Source organism: Natator depressus, chromosome 5 (genome assembly GCF_965152275.1).
Source record: "Natator depressus isolate rNatDep1 chromosome 5, rNatDep2.hap1, whole genome shotgun sequence".
Classification (NCBI taxonomy): domain Eukaryota; kingdom Metazoa; phylum Chordata; order Testudines; family Cheloniidae; genus Natator; species Natator depressus.
Window position 1 is genome coordinate 87,967,985 of NC_134238.1, and position 17,365 is coordinate 87,985,349.

At 40.8% G+C, this 17,365-nt stretch overlaps 1 protein-coding gene across 3 annotated transcripts in view; it reads right to left on the bottom strand.

Moving 5' to 3' along the window:
* The window catches only part of AOPEP (aminopeptidase O (putative)), a 378,987-nt gene that overhangs the window by 345,555 nt on the left and 16,067 nt on the right, over nucleotides 1–17,365 (bottom strand). For 2 of the 3 annotated variants that reach the window (XM_074953153.1, XM_074953152.1), the window contains exon 3: nucleotides 10,202–10,270. The exons of the other annotated variant lie outside the window; for it this stretch is intronic. The gene's annotated coding sequence lies outside the window, so the exon portion shown is untranslated. The remainder of the gene's footprint in view (nucleotides 1–10,201; nucleotides 10,271–17,365) is intronic. 3 annotated transcript variants of the gene reach the window in all.

A 17,365-nucleotide genomic window follows, 5' to 3' on the forward strand; every position in this document is an offset into this window, starting at 1 on the left:
ACATTGTGATAAGTTCATTATTTTCCTTTTTCCCTTACATCTTTAATGTAAATTAAATTTCTCCAAAATAAGCACTGTAGATGGAATAGAACAACTCCTTCATTAATCCATGTCATTGCTGATGTGAATTTAAGCAGAGCCTCTGGAGGGTAAGGCACAGGGTTAAAAACTGTTATCCCACTATAACTCCATTAACCTGTCACATATTTTCTTCTTTATTTCCTTTCCTGTCATTTTTGATGAGTGGCAAGGTGTTTCTGTGTAAACAGAAGATAGCTGTCTCCTCTCTAATTATTCATCATATCTGATTTGGGGAGCATCAAAATCTACACTTTGTGTGCCCCATCTTTTCCTCATATAGAATGACACACATGAGAAAGGAAAAGTTACTGAAAAAAGATGGGGGATTATTATTTTTTTGGTAATATATTCCCACCAGTTTCACAGGGATGGAGGCTTCCTGGCAGGGGAAACGGGGAGGCTGCATCGGTTGGGGATAGTCAGGAAGCACAGACCTGTGTCATGTTATGGTTCCTCAACCAGACCTACAAAGCAATTTTCGTTCCAGATGCTCCCCCAACACATCTGGTGACAGAGTTAGCTACTGTGCCCCCCAATACTATCCTTTGCATGGAGAATTAATGCTAGTCCGCACCACATTAACGTCTGCAGTTAATTAATGCAGACCATTATGTCATAGTGGACTTTAGATACCTTTGCAGGGAGCATGCTGTATAGGCTGGCTGCTTCTCCACTAGATACCTGCTTTTACTCACTGAGTCCCCCAACATACCACACGCATGTGAAGCCATATTGTGAACCCCTTATTCCCACTAGTGAGTCGTTTGCATTGACGTCAATGGGATTATTCCTGGAAGTTGCTGCTCACTATTGGGAATAAAGAGTTCACAGCCTGGTCAATAGAGAGGTGCATCTCGCAAAGCTGCCACTCCCTTTGTTTTGCCCCCATTCAGCTCTCTTTTTTATATATTATAGCTACCTTCCACTGATGTGAAGGAAGCATTGTGGCTTATATCACAGTTATTTGTATGCTACTGTTTTGGTTTTTTTTACACATTTAATCATATGACCTTATTTTTGTGCCTGTGAACTTCCTTTCCCTTATTGATCCTGTAGTCTATTTTTCATCTGTCTCTGTCATTTGTTATATTATGTTTCCATGTAAGCCCCAAACCTACAATCTGATTCAAGGAGGTGGACTTCTGCGTCTGTTCAGTCTTGTTGACCTTAATGGGATTCCACATGTGTGTGAAGATCCATCTGTATGGATCAGATTGCAGGATCAGGGCCTAGATTGTAAACTCTGTGGGACAGGGAACCATCTTCTCTACATTCTGTTAGGCACCTGGCACACAAATATAATGGCACAGCAGATTTTTTTAAAATCACTGAATTTGAGCAGCCAAAAGGAGGTTAATGAAAAAGTTTCTAATTATGTAGTAGCATCTTTGTAATTGCTAATGACAGGGAAAGGAATATAGAAAAAGTAAATAGTTCGGGAGATTTGGTTAATAAAACTTTCTGGAAAGCTTACCTGAGAGTTGCAATGGATTTTTTAAAGGATTTCTGAAAAAAATTTAGTCTTTTGCCCATTCCTGGAGATGTAATTGGCAGACACAGTTTGAATAAGAAATGTCTGAATGCCCATTATAATTCAAAGAGGTAATGATGAATTGGTTCTCTTAGCTTTCATTTTCTTGTGTCACTGCTTATAGGAAGCAGATTTCAGAGTAACAGCCGTGTTAGTCTGTATTCGTAAAAAGAAAAAAGAAAAGGAGTACTTGTGGCACCTTAGAGACTAACCAGTTTATTTGAGCATGAGCTTTCGTGAGCTACAGCTCACTTCATGTATTCTGCAGTTTCCACGATATGCTATGCATCCGATGAAGTGAGCTGTAGCTCACGAAAGCTCATGCTCAAATAAACTGGTTAGTCTCTAAGGTGCCACAAGTACTCCTTTTCTTTTTTCTTTTTGCTTATAGGAAGTACACTTCTTGCTTGGCACATGCTTATTATTTCTGATCAACTGCAGCAAGAATGGAATGGGGTCTTGGAGACAGAACTCTGAACAATGTCAAACTGGCATGTTAAGCAGCTGCACCAGAGGGCTGCAGATAAATGTTTTCACTAGAGAATGATTCAATTACTCAGCCTGTGGTGAGCAATGCTGATGTGAAGTAAACTTGAGTTAATGGCTGTGATCTTAATTTTTAACCCTTCTACTTCTCTCTTCCATAAAGACCATTGCAGAGGGAATAAGAGTATAAAACAAGGTGCACTAGGGGTTAAATGGATTACAGAATAGAGATAAGTGATCATTCTGAATATCACTCAACTGCTTTACTGTAAAAATGAAGGCAATATTTGCACAGAGATTTACCGTAGCTCTTTAAAATTTCATGACTGACTATGCAGTCCTTGTTATGCATTCCCAGGATTAACTGATCAGCTATGGGGATGTTCTTAGAATTTCATATCCTGACCTTTTGACTTTCATAATTGTATCAGAATAAAGAAAACTGGCATTTGCGCAATAACATGCAATAATTGTTGCCTCCAATATTTTTCCTTTTTAATTTCACTGAAAGATTAAATGTGAAACTGGCTGCTCAGGGATATGGTCAATCATGCTATGAACTATAGATTTTATGTTACTAGAGAATGTGGATAGAGCTTTTTGCCACTAATTTACTGTCCTGACTTTAATTTAGGAATGTAAAGTTAAACAAACAAAATCTAAGCCTCCCCCAACCACTTTTTTTTTTAAGTCTATAACTGTTCCATTACTAATCATTCTATTCTGGTATTTGGGTTCTTATACCAATCCCATCACTGTGGTAACCATCAACTGCTGCACTCTAATTATTAGAAATAATTAGAAATTTCAAAAGGGATTTTGAAACCTTCAGTGTTATATACTCCTGATTTTGGGGGGGAGGGTGGGGGGAGAGTCTTAACATGTGCACATAAGAAAAAAATTGCAGTGTCTATAACATAGTAGATCTTTGAACAGAATATTTTGGATTTGTAAATTACATATTAATCCATGGCAGATAATGCTAGCTGCCATTTCCATGTAGTCTTTGTCCTTTTTATGTAATTAACAAGCATACAGACATCAGATGATAACCCTTTCCTAGTTGGTTCTTCAGCACAGGGTGCAGGGAAAACCAACCACCATTCCACTTCATTTTGTTTCACTGAAATCAATGGACAATTAAAAAATTCAAGAAAAATGAAGATGTTAAAATAGCATCTCTTAATCCTCCAGAGTTCTACTCCCTGTTTCTATGCACAGTCTATTTGCTTACTTTTCTAAGTAAAATGAGTTTTCACTGCTTTTTATTCTTAGCACTGCACACAATTCTGCTCTGGGCGAATGAGCTGGCATCTTTTTTGGCATGTACAATTCACAGAATTGATAACTAAGTTCCAGCTGTGGAATCTTGATCATTGGTGATGATCCAGAAATAAAAAGAACTCAGCCAGACCTTTAGAGTCCAGGTTGAAATTTCCAGGGCAGATAGTTTAAAAATATTTTTTGAAACAGAATCAAGAGACAAAACTGGAAATCCAGAAGACTTATTTTTTTTATGCTGTTACTTTTCAGAGTACAGCTGTAATTTCAGTCTTATGTTGCCTGGTACATTTAACAGAACAGCTCTTTAATCATCAATCAAAGTCATGGCATGTCAGTAGCAAGGCTGTAATTAATAAACTATTCCACTAATGGATATTTGGGGGGTAGATAGGAGGCGGTGTAGGCCACCCAAATAGCATGGAGAAGTTGGATATCATTAGAGGGCATAAATTAGGTATTTTTTCCACAAACCACTTGCCTCTCCAACTTTGTCTAAAAGTGCTCTGCAGTTCTCTCTGAGTCACAAGAGAGCACCAGTCATGTAGGCTGGCTAAATAGAAAGTGTTCCTACTATTTATGCATTTTCCTTTTGTCTGTGTGCTTGATTTTCCTACTCCTTGAAGACTTCTCCTGTCAGGCACAGTTCTTTCATTCCAGTCTGCAGGGAAGCTGGAGATACAGAACCATTTTGTGACCCAGCCTGAAAAGTAATTCTCCGCACCTCACATTACTGTGCAGCCTCCCTTAAAGGAGTAAGCAGGTACTGCGTTCCCACTACTTCCCATCCAAGCAAGTGGGCAAGGAATGGTTGGAACGAAGACTCTACACCTCAGCATGCCAGCCTGCACTGCTGAGATGGCACACATCAGGTTACTCATTCCCAACGTTGTGTCGCTCTGAGGAATCTTCCTCTTCTGCTCCTGGAGCAGTGAAGCTATGCACCACTCATTACGGAAGGCAGACTGTTAAAGCATAAGCTAGCCCATAAGTAGCAGTTAGGGGCAAATTTTTCCAAGGAGGGAACAACATTATGCTTGCAAAAACGATTATAGCCTCTGCTTCTGCAAGAACCTGCATTTGCACAAAAAAACAGACAATAACGTGCAAACTGACACTTATGAATGTAATTGCTCATTTTGCATATTAAAAAGAGCCTACTTGTGCATGCTAACGTGCATGCACATGCGAGCTAGTGAACAGGAGACTGCAAACAGGGAAGTTTGAGGGGGAAGAATGAGATCCCCCTGCTGAATGAATAAGATGCGAGTAGTAATCTTCTCGGGGTGAGTGAGTTTGTTTGACTGTTTGTGTTTTTCTCTCTCTTAGTCTGAGGTTATTTAAAGTTACAGGGTCAGTTGGGATAGTGTTTTTGTGGACTGTTTGAGCCTTTGTTCCCTGGATCATCCTTGATCAGCCTCAATCAGCCTTGTGATCACCCTCCCTCTGTGTGATTGAACAAAAGGGTAAGACCTACCTAGGAGAAAAGGCCTTAAAAGCCAGAGGCTACACCACCAAGGGGACTGCACAAACAGGGGACTGCAAACAGGGAAGCTTGTAAGAGGGAATAGTAATATAATTGCTATGGTTATGAAGGGCTACATTGCGAGTGCCAACACTGCTCCTGTCTCCTCCACCTGTATCCAGACAGAGAACTTGACCATGGATACCTCTACCCAGATCCCAGGGTAGATTTGTAGAGACTGTGGCCTGTATTTCCCACTCAGAAAGCCAGACTGTGGGGACTATCCATTGTGAAAGGTGTCTGCTGGTGGAATCTCTCAGGAAGCAGGTGGCAGAGCTACAGGAGGAGGTGGCAAGGCTGAGGAGCATCCAGCTAGAGAGGACTGCGCTATGAGGGATTCACTGACAGTACTGACAGACATCCAAGGCTGAGGAAGCTATCCAGCTAGAGAAGACTGCTGTCATGCCACTGAGGGAGGAGGATATGGCTCTGTCACAGGGCGGACAATGGCTGCTGGTTACTTCTGGCATCAGGCAGTGCTCCACCCCTACTCCCAACCCACCCACTATAGTGATGAAGAACCGTTATGCTGCCCTGGCAACAAGCAATGAGGAATTGCCCCCAAAGGTGGAGGAGAAGAAGCCACATACCCCCAAGGCTAGGATGATCACAGCCACCACTCCCAGAAGGAAACATAGGGTAGTGGTGGTGAGTGATTCTCTTCTGAGGGGGATGGAGGCACCCATCTGTCGGTCTGACATGGCATCTCGGGAGGTGTGCTGCCTGCTGGGGCCCATATCCAAGATGTTATGGAGGGATCGTCAAGGATCATCCAGCCCTCTGACTGCTACCCCATGCTACTCATTCATGGGGCACTAGTGATACTGTGAGGTATGTCCCTGAGCAGATTAGAAGTGACTATAGGGCTCTCGAAGTAATGGTGAAGGAGTTTGTGGTACAGGTGGTGGTCTCTTCGAGCCTTCCAGTCCCGGGTAGGAGCACAGACAGAGACAGATGTAGCCAGGCATTCATCTCCAAGATGCAAGGATGGTGTCGCCAGGAGGGCTTTGGCCTCCTTGATCATGGGATACTGTTCCAGGAAGGACTGCTAAGGAGAGATGGGGCCCACCTATCAAGGAAGGGGAAGAGCATATTTGGATACAGACTGGCTAACCTTGTGAAGAGGGCTTTAAACTAGGTTCACTGAGGGCAGGCGACAAAATCTTACAGGTAAATCAAAAACATGGAGACCTGGGAGAAGGGTCAGAATCTGGGAGAAGCATGGGCCATTATAGCAGGGATAAGGGAGAGACAAGAGAGAACACAGAGGGGAAATCAAATCAGTATCTTAGATGTCTGTATACTAATGCGAGAAGTATGGAGAATAAGCAGAACGAACTCAAAATGCTAGTTAATAAACACAACTATGACACAGTTGGCATCACAAAGACTTGGTGGGATAATACACATGACTGGAACATTGGTATAGACTGGTACAGCTTACTCAGGATGGACAGGCAGGAGAAAAAGAGAGGAGGTGTTGGTGTGCCTTATATATTAAAATTGTATACACTTGGATTGAGGTTGAGATGGAAATACTTGTTGAAAGTCTCTGAGTAAGGATAAATGGGGTAAAAACAAGGGTGATGTCATAGTAGGGGGTCTACTACAGACCACCTAACCAGGAAGAAGAGGTGGATGAGGCTTTTTTTAAACAAAATCATCCAAAGCACAGGACTTGGTGGTGATGGCGGACTTCAACTACCCAGACATCTGCTGGGGAAATAATACAGCAGAGCACATATTATCCAACAAGTTCTTGGAATGTATTGGAGACAATTTTTTATTTCAGAAGGTGGAGAAAACTAATAGGGGAGAGGCTGTTTTAGATTTGATTTTGACAAACAGGGAGGAACCAGTTGAGAATTTGAAAGTGGAAGGCAGCTGAGGTGAAAGTGATCATGAACTGGTAGAGTTTATGATCCTAAGGAATGGTAGGAGGGAATGCAGAACAATAAAGTCAATGGATTTCAAGAAGGCAGACTTTAGCAAACTTGGGGAGTTGGTAAGTAAGATCCCATGAGAAGGAAATCTAAGGGGAAAAATAGTTCAAGACAGTTGGCAGTTTTTCAAAGAGACGTTATTAAGGGCACAAGAGCCAACAATCCCACTGTGTGGGAAAGAAAAGAAGTATGGCATGAGACCACCCTGGCTTAACCAGGAGATCTTCAATGATCTGAAACTCAAAAAAGAGTCCTACAAAAAAGTGGAAACTAGATCAAATTACAAAGGATGAATATAAACAAATAACACAAGGATATAGGAATGAAATTAGAAAGGCCAAAGCACAAAACTAGAGATATAAAGGGTAACAAGAAAACATTCTACAAATACATTAGAAGCAAGAGAAAGACCAAGGATAGGGTACACCCATTACTCCATGAGGCGGGAAAAACAGTAACAGAAAAAATGAGGAAATGGCAGAAGTGCTAAATGATTTTTTTGTTTCGGTTTTCACCAAGAAGGTTGGTGGTGATTGGATGTCTAACATAGTGAATGCCAGTGAAAATAAGGTAGAATCAGAGGCTAAAATAGGGAAAGAACAAGTTAAAAATTACTTAGACAAGTTAGACATCTTCAAGTCACCTGATGAAATACATCCTAGAATACTCAAGGAGCTGACTGAGGAGATATCTGAGCTATTAGCAATTATCTCTGAAGAGTCATGGAAGGCGGGAGAGATTCCAGAGGACTGGAAAAGGGCAAATATAGTGGTTATCTGTAAAAAGGGAAATAAGGACAACCCGGTGAATTACAGACCAGTCATCTTACCTTCAGTACCCAGGAAGATAATGGAGCAAATAATTCAGCAATGAATTTGCAAACACCTAGAAAATAATAAGTTGATAACTAACAGTCAGCATAGATTTGTCAAGAGCAAATCTTGTCAAACCAACCTAATAGCTTTCTTTGACAGGGTAACAAGCCTTGTGGATGGGGGGAAAGCAGTACATGTGATATATCTTGACTTAGTAAGGCTTTTAATACTGTCTTACATGACCATCTCATAAACAAACTAGGGAAATACAACCTAGATGGAGCTACTATAAAGTGGGTCCATAACTGGTTGGAGAACTCTTCCCAGAGAGCAGTTATCAGTGGTTCACAGTCAAGCTGGAAGGGCATATTGAGTAGGGTCCTGCAGGTTCTGTTCAGTATCTTCATTGATGATTTAGATACGGACATAGACAGTAAATATAAAGTTTGCAAATGATACCAAGTTGGGAGGGGTTCCAGGTGTTATGGAGGATAGGATTACAATTCAAAATTATCTGAACAAACTTGATAAATGATCTGAAATAAATGGGATGAAATTAAATAAGGACAAAGGCAAAGTACTCCACTTAGCAAGGAACAATCATATACAAAATGGGAAATGACTACCTATGAAGGAGTACTGCAGAAAGGGATCTTGGGGTCGTAGTGGATCACAAGCTAAATATGGATCAACAGTGTAACACTGTTGCCAAAAAAAAAAAAAAGGCAAACATCATTCTGGGGTGTATTAGCAGGAGTGTTGTAAGCAAGACACGAGAATTCTTGCACTCTACTCTGTGGTGATTAGACCTCAACTGGAGTATTGTGTCCAGTTCTGCGTGTGACATTTCAGGAAAAATGTGGACAAATTGGAGAAAGTCCAGAGAAGAAGCAACAAAAATGATTAAAGGTCTAGAAAACATGACCTATGAGGGAAGATTGAAAAAACTGGATTTGTTTAGTCTGGAGAAAAAAAGAGGTCTGAGAGGGGACACGATAACCGTTTTCAAGTACATAAAAGGTTGTTACAAGCAGGAAGGAGAAAATTTGTTCTCATTAACCTCTGAGGATAGGATGAGAAGCAATGGACTTAAATTGCAGCAAGGGTGGTTTAGGTTGGACATTAGGAAAAATTTCCTGTCAGGGTGCTTAAGCACTGGAATAAATTGCCTAGGCAGGCTGTGGAATCTCCATCCCTGGAGATTTTTAAGAGCAGGTTAGACAACACCTGTCAGGGATGGTCTAGTTATTACATAGTCCTCCCATGAGTGCAGGGGTCTGGACTAGATGACCTCTCAAGGTCCCTTCCAGTCCTACGATTCTATGATTCAACTAGTAACAGATTGAGTGAGTATTGTCCTACTCGTACCAAAATAGTTTTGATAGTTACCAAAACTCAGTTCCACAAAACAAAGTCTTAAGTTTTCAAACTTGAATGCCTACAGTTAAGTACCTAAATCCATATGCAGGGACATACATAGGGGGCCCCTACTGAAAATGAAGCCTGAAGTTTGCTGTGGAAGCTTCAAAATTCTAATAATTTTAGAGAGGTTATATATTAGCACACTAATAGTATGAGAAATACACTCTTCTCTGCCTTGTGAGAGTGCCTTTCTCGTATCATGTTTGTGGGTCCTTCCTCTTCCTTTCCATCTCTATTAAAATCCCTCACATAGCCCTAATATCAGGCAACCAAAGACCTTGTCCCTTCTCGGACACTGTAGTGGCTTGGAGTGATTCCTCCCTATCAGCCTCGGAGGGAGGCCACTCCACCTCTCCATGCCACCTATTGGCTGATGGCCAATTGACAAGGAATTAGCATGGTATGTGCCAATGGGGCAGAACAGGGCAATTATCAGTCTTCAACCCAGCTGTATCTTTGGAGCAGACAGTGTCAGGCTCAAGCCCTTTGGGCAGGGCAGAGCAACTGCAGTCTATGGCCCAGCTCCCTGGGTAGGCAAACAGCAAACAAATGGAGGCCATCTGGCCTAAAGTGGGTAGGCTGCCACCCAGGAGTGGGGCTGGCAGCAGAGGGTAGGAGGACCCAGGCCCAACCTACTCCACCAAGTCCCAGCCCAAAGCCCTACCAGTGGCGAGTAATCCTCCCCTGGGTCAGCAGGGATCCTCCCAAAACACACTGACTCTGGATTCAGCAAACACAACCAGAGTAATGTCTGGTTTCTCTGGGCTACTTCCTATCGCTATCTGTTCGAAGGGCTTCGTCGCTCACGGGCCCTCAGGCTCCTCAGGGTACTCGGCAGCTCCTTGGAGAATTCCTCCGGGGCAGGGGTTGGTACAGCTCAGTCCCTGGCTCAAGGGCCAGCAGCAAAGCAGAGACATCCAACTCCTTCCTGGGCTCTCCCTCAACTGAGCTAGAGGTCTCACATCTTATACTTCCTGTTCCACAACCTCTGCTTCTGGTGCAAAGGGTGGCCCTGGCCTGGCTGCTTCCACCAGAGGGCAAGGAGTGATTCCTCTCTGTCAGCGTGAGAGGGAGGCCACACTGCCTACCTACAGACACAGTTCCTGAATTCAAGTACCTGGTTGTTTAGGTTCTGTGGTTGTCTCTCTCTGCTCCTTGGTTCACAGCATGAAAGAGCAGCTGGGACCTGCAATGGAAAGAGGTGGCTCATAGTGGGAGCACAGGGTGGGAAAGGAGAAGTGTTCATGGAGGTAAGAGAAGTGGAGCTAGGTTAGGACTTGCTTTAGACAAGAGTCCTGAGGTGGCCAAGCCTCCAAGCACCAGAAATCCTCCCTGCTCCTGCCATGGCACCATCAAGTGACCACCAAACCAACCCATAAAACGGGCCTTCCACGGAATCAGTGTCACAGACAGCATTAAAATTTGAGAATGCCTGGCTCCCAGTCCTATCCTCAGACTCTCTCACCCTGAATGAAAAGGCTTACAGCATCACCCTGTTCTTCATGCCAATTTGCAGTATTTTAGCTAGCAAGAGTAGTATAAAATCCATTCAAGCAAGAGTAGTACAGTGGAGAGCAAAGGCACACATGTTAAATATTTGTATAATGTATGTAAAGTCAGAACACCCAGATTTGCTGACAAGCTGATTTATTTTCCAGCAGTACATATGATCTGTAGTAATGGGATATTACTGCAGCAAAGTTCATTTACTTAAAGTAAAATAACCACAGCCCACACCTATTCAGAAATTCTGTACTAATTCAGACAGGCCTTTATGTGCTGAACTTGTATTCTCTGGCACCACTGTTAATATTTAAAGGGATTTAAATGCATGCCATTAGTAAAAATGAAGAGATTACTGGTGAAATAAGAACATGAAGCAGCAAAGACCTTTCCTGATTCCAAAACAACTGACTTTAGATTGTAGACAAGAAAAGACCGTATTTGTGAAAAAAAATTTAGCTAAATATGAGAAAAAAATTGTTTTGCTTTAAATATATAATTAAGTATTCATAGAATGGCAAGTATCCAAAAAAGCACTCAGAGGAGTTTTCCATCCCCTCTGCAGCCTGTGGCTTGCTTGCAGTTTTTGTCCTTACGGGGAATGGTAGGAAGTCAAGAAGTTTATCAGCCACTTATTTTTCTTATTCCTTTCTAGCATCAAATATGAATTAGGCCCTACCTATACTAGAACATAATAATGGCCATACTGGGTCAGACCAAAGGTCCATCTAGCCCAGTCTCCTGTCTTCTGACAGTGGCCAATGCCAGGCACCCCAGAGGGAATGAACAGAACAGTTAATCATCAAGTCATCCATCCCCTGTCACTCATTCCCAGCTTCTGGCAAACAGAGGCTAGGGACACCATCCCTGCCCATCCTGGCTAATAGCTATTGATGGACCTATCCTCCAGGAACTTATCTAGTTCTTTTTTGAAAGCTGTTATAGTCTTGGCCTTCACAACATTCTCTGGCAAGGAGTTCCACAGGTTGACTGTGTGTTGTATGAAAAAAATACTTCCTTTTGTTTGTTTTAAACCTGCTGCCTATTAATTTCATTTGGTGTCCCCTAGTTCTTGTGTTATGAGAAGGAATAAATAACACTTCCTTATTTACTTTCTCCACACCAGTCATGATTTTATAGACGTCTATTATATCCCTCCTTAGCTGTCTCTTTTCTCCAAGCTGAAAAGTCTCACTCTTATTACTAGCTCCTCATATGGAAGCCATTCCATACCCCTAATAATTTTTGTTGCCCTTTACTGAACCATTTCCAATTCCGACATATCTTTTTTGAGATGAGGTGTCCACATCTGCATGCAGTATTCAAGATGTGGGTGTACCATGGATTTATATAGATGCAATATAGTATTTTCCATCTTACCTATCCCTTTCTTAATGATTCCCCACATTCTGTTTGCTTTTTTTGACTACTGCTGCACATTGAATGGATGTTTTCAGAGAACTATCCACAGTGACTCCTAAATCTCTTTCTTGAGTGGTAACAGCTAATTTAGACCCCATCATTTTATATGTATAGTTGTGATTATGTTTTCCAATTTGAATTACTTTGCATTTATCAACACTGAATTTCATCTGCCAATTTGTTGCCCAGTCACCCAGTTTTGTGAGATCCTTCTGTAGCTCTTCGCCGTCTGCTTGGGACTTAACTATCTTGTAGAAAAGTTGCACTCGTTTAACCAGATCAATTTAAAATCAGTTTAATGAAAAACCATAATGTAAATGCTCTGAAGGCTTGTCTACACTCGGACATTTACCAAAATAATTATTCCAGAATAGTTATTTTGGTAAATATCCAAGTGGAGACAAGCCCTAAATTTAACCCTTGCTTAAATTGTTTTAGCTTGCAGTAGTCAACCTCAGGTTGCCCATGACCAGCTAACACCACTTAATGAGTGTTAAGATGCATCTACAGTAGCTGCTAAGTAGTGTTTAAAATTTTATTGACTAACTCAAGTTTTAGACACACTGAGAGCCTCAAAGACATTGTTTTAGGCTGTCTGCAGATTCAGGAAGATGACAGTGCATTAGTTAACATTCAGGTGACATTTTCAAGGTTTTCTTTGCAACCAAAAAGGCTAGACCCTTTTTTTTTTTTTAAGTGAAAACCTAGATTCTCAAGCAAAATTCTGCAGCAAGGGACAGATTCTATAGATGTGGAACTACACAAAACACACAATCCTTAACATAGGTAAACAGATCACACAGTGTCCAGCACAAGACAACCACATACACTAAAGACCAAGTCTTGCCCTCCTTCCCCATGGAACATATAAAAAGACTGATTGCACTATGTGGTTCCACTTTTGTGGGAAGGGGGACAGGCTGCTCAGTGGAGCCCAGCAAATCCACACATATTTGCAGATCGGATGCAGATACAAATTTTGTATCTGCACACTGCACTTCTGCAGCCTATGTGCACCTATCATCACCTAAATGAATACCAGAGGACGGTCCAACTGGGGCAATATGCAAAGGGTGGGCTTGGCAGCAGGCCTGGCAAGAAGAGAGGGTGTAACAAGGAGATCCATGACTACATGGATCCATACTTCCCTATCTCCCTGTATAGGGGGGCACAGTGACTACTGAAGCTATTGCCCATAACTGCAGTAGAGGCACAGATGTGCTGGGTTGCCACTGCTTTGGAGACCCCAGCTTGAAACGCAAAGAAAATCCCTGAGCAAAACCCACCTAAGCACAACGTGTGCCAAAGTGGTAGGATTAATGACATTTCATCACCATTTTCTGGAAACACACTAAGAACCTAAGAGCCATTGTTTTAGGCTGTTTCTGAGAAAGCTAAAGTGGAAAGATTAATGCCACTATATCACCATCTTTTGCAAAGTGTGGGAGCATAATAAGAATCCAATAAAAGAAGAAGAGGGAACGGAAGAGTGAGTACAATGAATAAAGTGTTATTCGGAAGTACAGATGGTTCCATTTCAACAAAACAAATAACAGTTTAAAAAACATTTCTGTGTACTGAACAGTCACATGTCATTCACATGTTTTCAGATTAGTACATCTACTAGAGGAAGGAATCTGCCATGTATCAATTTATGTCACTGATATGCTTGAATTGTTACTCCTGTCTCTAAATTAAATGTTCATAAGGGAACAAACATTTTACAGAGCTACATGGTCCACAACTAGGGATTCTAGGAATTACAGTAATACAAATAAATAATAATAATAATAATAGGTTTCAGAGTAGCAGCCGTGTTAGTCTGTATTCGCAAAAAGAAAAGGAGTACTTGTGGCACCTTAGAGACTAACAAATTTATTTGAGCATAAGCTTTTGTGAGCTACAGCTCACTCCATCGGATGTGAACATTGTGAACATCGGATGCATCCGATGAAGTGAGCTGTAGCTCATGAAAGCTTATGCTCAAATAAAATTGTTAGTCTCCAAGGTGCCAATAATAATAATAATGTTCACTCTTCCTCTTACTTGGACCATCATGTATTAAAGAGGTCTCCAGTGCACAGGGTTTGATAACTCTTTTGAGGAAAAAGAAAAATGTGGATGCTTGGAACAGTCTTGTGTGCCTGGCAAATGACTGCTGGTGTACTGTTATGCGAAACTTGGAACAAACGAGCATTGCCACCTGGTGGTAAACTTGTGCAACCAAGCGATTCTATAACTGAAAGGAAAATCAAGACTTTAAATTGAAGAGATTTTGTTTAAATGGAAATGCCTATAACTAAACACCAAATTTAATTTTTCATACATTATAGTTTTTAAATGATTTTATCACAATCCTTCGTGAAATTGTGTCCTATTCTTTGATGGGAAGAACTTCATATTAGCACTGAGTGGAGCTGGAGGAGCAGGAGAAAATCTACATGATTAGCAGACTCCTCTTTTTTAAAGAGGTGTGTGTATCATCCTGGAAATGTGCTGAGTTTTACAGATACTTCAGGTCAAACTTTGCCCTGAAGCACACATGCAATCCTATTCCATAGAGCTGCACAGGGGTGTAACTAAGGTCAGAATCTGGCCCACAGTCTTCATAATGATAACTTTATAAAGTGAGAGAATAGCTTTAAGATCTACATATAACAACCACTATAAGTGCTGGATGTCTGATGTTGGCTTATTCAATGTGTCCAGCCATTGTGATAGCCATTATGTAAATTAATGAAATATTTTAACTACAGATGGAGAAATTGAAACCCTGGCTTCCTGTTCAGAGTAATTTGCCCATGGTCTGGCAGCAAGTGTGTGACAGAAGTGAGAATAATAATAATAATTCACATCTCCTGACTCCAAATCTTGTGCCTTACCTGTGTATCTATGCCCATGCTCGTCACTGCAGTATCTGAGTACCTTCACGGAAGTGTGAGAGCACTAGATTGTGGTCACTATACTACCTGGTGAATTGTTCCTCATTATGTATGTTTCTCTCTTCATTGGTGAGATGTGCCCCTCACCCCGTAAGCTGTCAATGATGCCTCTCTCTTTACGAGAGCAGAATGCAATTTTTTTGTGATTTATCCAAAGGAACCATGTAACTTAAATTATGTTAAAGAAAGAAAGAAGAGGGGACAGGGGAGAGACTGTGCCACATGATGGCAGAATAGAGCTTTTAATGGTGTGGCAATACATTTCCATATATCGAAAAAAATGCATCTCCAGTTTGGTGTGTTGTGCTCTTCCAAATAATTTCTTGTCTGACATTAACATGGTACTACATCAGTAGCAGCAGATCATATACTGGACCAGGATGGATAAAAATCAATGATTTTTTTAAAAAAAAATTTAAAAGATCGATTTTTTTTTATTTAAATCAGATTTTTTTTTTTGATAAAATGCTTTTTGAGGAAAAAACCTAGCTAAAGATAGTTTTAATTACGATACATTATAGCTCAAAGATATCTCATCATGGAATAGGGACTATAAATTCTAATTAGATAGTATGAGACAATATATTCAGGTAATGTTTAAGAAAAGTTTTGTAAATGAGTTCCAATAATTCATGGATTAGGGACCCAATTTTATGGGGTTCCAGAGGCTTCTGTATAGATTATTTAGGTTCATCTTTCTATCTACCCAACGGGACTCAGTACTCAGTCTAGAACAAACCATCAGAGATGCTTAGTATTGCAGTTCTGAAACTGTGGATTTGTGTCTCCAGAGGTAACATACTTGTTAACAGCAAAAAATGTTTTAAATAAATATATAGCGGTGAGAAATAACAGACCTCAACTCTATTGTCCCTCTGCAAATTTGTGTACACAGTCAATCCCTTACCTCTCTCTAAAAGTGCAAAGTTTCAAAAAGTGCAATGAATAGAAGATTGTTGGGGGTGGAATAGATCTGGACAAGGAGAAGAAGTCTGGAGATAAATGTGAGAAGCAAAGGACATATACTTGTTTTGTTAAAATATTATATGTTTGCTGTTGAAGAAAAAAATCCAGAATACTTAATGTTGTTTTAGTTAAATAAAACAATTTTAAATGTCTGTGTTGAATTGGAGATAGTTCACCTCCCAATGACTTCATAAATATCTGCTTCAATTATCTTTGGTAAATGAAATAACCAAACAATCATTCATTTTGTGATATAGCTCTAAAACTAATCTGAAAAGTTTTCAAAATAAATCACTGTTTAAAAATGTATAGTGTGTACCTTCTAAAAATGAAACCTACATCTATCTCTGCATTGTGAAGAATATGTATTAAGGTTATAACAACCAACAAGAATGCACTTTTATGTAGACAACCATGATTAAATCGAGTCTTCCTGACTAGTGATTTAAATCAATTTAAATCTGGACCTTCTGAACAGGCCAAAGGTCATATAGAGGATAGCATATGAAGATGGCTGCAGAACAGGCAGTCAACAAGCTGGATTTACAACCAGTTTTTCCAGCAATTTTATAAAGATATCAGTCACTACATAAAAAAAACTTGCCATTAAGGTTAATGAAATTATAAAGCTATTTATTGAGACTAATATACATTTTTGCTCAATCAAAAAAGTATCAGAAACAGCCTAAGAATCTAAATATCTTTAGTCATATACTTTGTATGGGGTATATATTAACAAATATGCCAAGAATCAGCAAAAGGTTTCCTGCTCTTCAGAAGAAGTGGGCTTGTAGGCGCTCAGTTTCCAAGCTACTTACAAGTAGAACAGATAAGCCAAATACCAGTTAGTGGTACTGTGGAGAAAGAAGCTTGAACTAGGATTTGCTGTCAAGAATATACCTAATTATTAGGTACAAAAGCCTTCTCCTACAGCGTTTTCAGACTAAGACTTACCTATACTTCACAGTTCTAAACCTTCCTGTTTCCAGTTGTCAGGGACAGTGTGCAGCAAAGATCTATTGCTTGGGGCCTGGTAAGCAATGATAGAGGATGGAGTAAGAAACAATGGGGAATCAATTTTTTTAACACAACAAAACATTTCTCTGAAGATAACTTTTCTGGAGGAGCACTTCCAATTACAATATAGCTTAGTAATAAAATGTTTGAGGTGATGTTGAGTCAGCTGTGTGGCCATATTTCCACCAGCACCTCTCCATCACAGGATCACAGGTCAGCTGAACCCCACCAGAGTTCTCTGCTAGTTGTGGGAAATAAGCCCTCCGTCCTGCAAGACAGACCACGCAGCCTGCATGAAAAGAGGAAGTGGCGGAGTTCCCAACATGCCCATAGAAAAGCAGTGGTAGTCCACTCAGAGACAACTCTTGTATGGGCATCCCCTGCCACAACAAAGAGGGGAGAAGCAATGGTGTGAGATGTGTCCAGGGCCC